The sequence below is a fragment of the Austrofundulus limnaeus genome, unplaced genomic scaffold (genome assembly GCF_001266775.1).
Source record: "Austrofundulus limnaeus strain Quisiro unplaced genomic scaffold, Austrofundulus_limnaeus-1.0 Scaffold777, whole genome shotgun sequence".
NCBI classification, from domain to species: Eukaryota; Metazoa; Chordata; class Actinopteri; order Cyprinodontiformes; family Rivulidae; genus Austrofundulus; species Austrofundulus limnaeus.
In genome coordinates, this window is record NW_013953179.1 from 137,417 (window position 1) to 138,970 (window position 1,554).

The window sequence follows — 1,554 nt, forward strand, 5'->3', positions numbered from 1 at the left end:
GTGTTCAGGCTGTGTTCAGGCTGTGTTCAGGCTGTGTTCAGGCTGTGTTCAGGCTGTGTTCAGGCTGTGTTCAGGCTGTGTTCAGGCTGTGTTCAGGCTGTGTTCAGACTGTGTTCAGACTGTAGTCAGACTGTGGTCAGACTGTGGTCAGACTGTGGTCAGACTGTAGTCAGACTGTGGTCAGACTGTGGTCAGACTGTAGTCAGACTGTAGTCAGACTGTAGTCAGATTGTAGTCAGACTGTAGTCAGACTGTAGTCAGACTGTGGTCAGACTGTAGTCAGACTGTGGTCAGACTGTGGTCAGACTGTAGTCAGACTGTAGTCAGACTGTGGTCAGACTGGTCTAACAGCAGACAGCTGTAACTCTGGATCTTCAGGCTGTAGTTGTGTTCATGTGTTTGTAAAGAGCTGAAACAGTTTCCTGAGGACGGTAAATGTTCAGATGAATGTGAACTCATGTTTCAGCTGCAGCTGAACCGTTACACCAGGACAGCTCTAAATCACAACATAAACACTTGTTTACTGTCAGATCTTAACTACAAACAACATTTCTGCCTTTTTAAGGTTTGTTGTGAAATTTATCCTGAACAGGTTTGATTTATCAAACTTTAAATTTCACAGGAACACAGCTGTAAAGCTCAGAGCTCATGTTTCATAAAACAGGAAGTGAATTCCAGCTTCAAACTCACCCAGTATTTAGACTGGTTTCATTAAATATTATGGAAAAGTTTTTYTTTGACCTGTGGCTGCCTGATCTGTACCAGAAACAATGTTTGTAGCATGAAGCATTTCACTAAACTGATGACAGAATTAGTTTGATTCAGTCTTTCATCAGCTGCAGTGTTTCACAGAAAACACAACGTTTGTAACAGCTGTGGGTTTTTATTCCAGGAACAAAATAAAACAAAGATGAGTTATAATAGGACTGTCTAGAAAATAATTAGCAAGTTATTATAAATAAATATAAATGCATTGTAAATCATTATTTTATTGATCAAAATGTGTACAATATTAAAACTGTTTTCTGAATATAATGTAACACAGCTTTATAGTCAAGTATAGACTAAATATTTTCAGGTTTTTTTCTAAATCGAGCACATTCCAGAAGTGTTTCAGCTCCTGAGCTGACAGGACGGATCGTGCAGCTACATGACTCCCTGACACTTTGTTCCTTACTGCAGAAAGTTTTAATTCACTCAGAGAGCTGCAGCCTCTGGAATAAACTCACTTTTTACCACAGAGTTAGCTGAAGCTAGGCTAACATTAGCCTTTATGCTAGTTTTTACACTGGTGTTGAAGCACATGGTGTCATAACATCAGAAGTTCTGCCTGTTGGCTTCACGGCAGACGTTGGACCCAAACTGTCAGCTGAACCCAACCAAACATTTTTCATTCTTAATAAACCTTTTATTTCTAACAACATTAGTGACGTGTGTCAGACCTCAGAACGTCTCTCTGCGCACTTTGGTTGTTTAGTTTTCTGCAGCAGCGTCTCCACAAACCTGAACCTCCTGTCAGCTGAAGTTCAGCCTGAACAGCAGCTGACAGGAGGT

At 40.7% G+C, this 1,554-nt stretch overlaps 1 protein-coding gene across 1 annotated transcript in view; it reads left to right on the forward strand.

Moving 5' to 3' along the window:
- The window catches only part of cttn (cortactin), a gene marked incomplete at its 3' end in the record, with an annotated part of 18,878 nt that overhangs the window by 9,785 nt on the left and 7,539 nt on the right, over positions 1–1,554 (forward strand).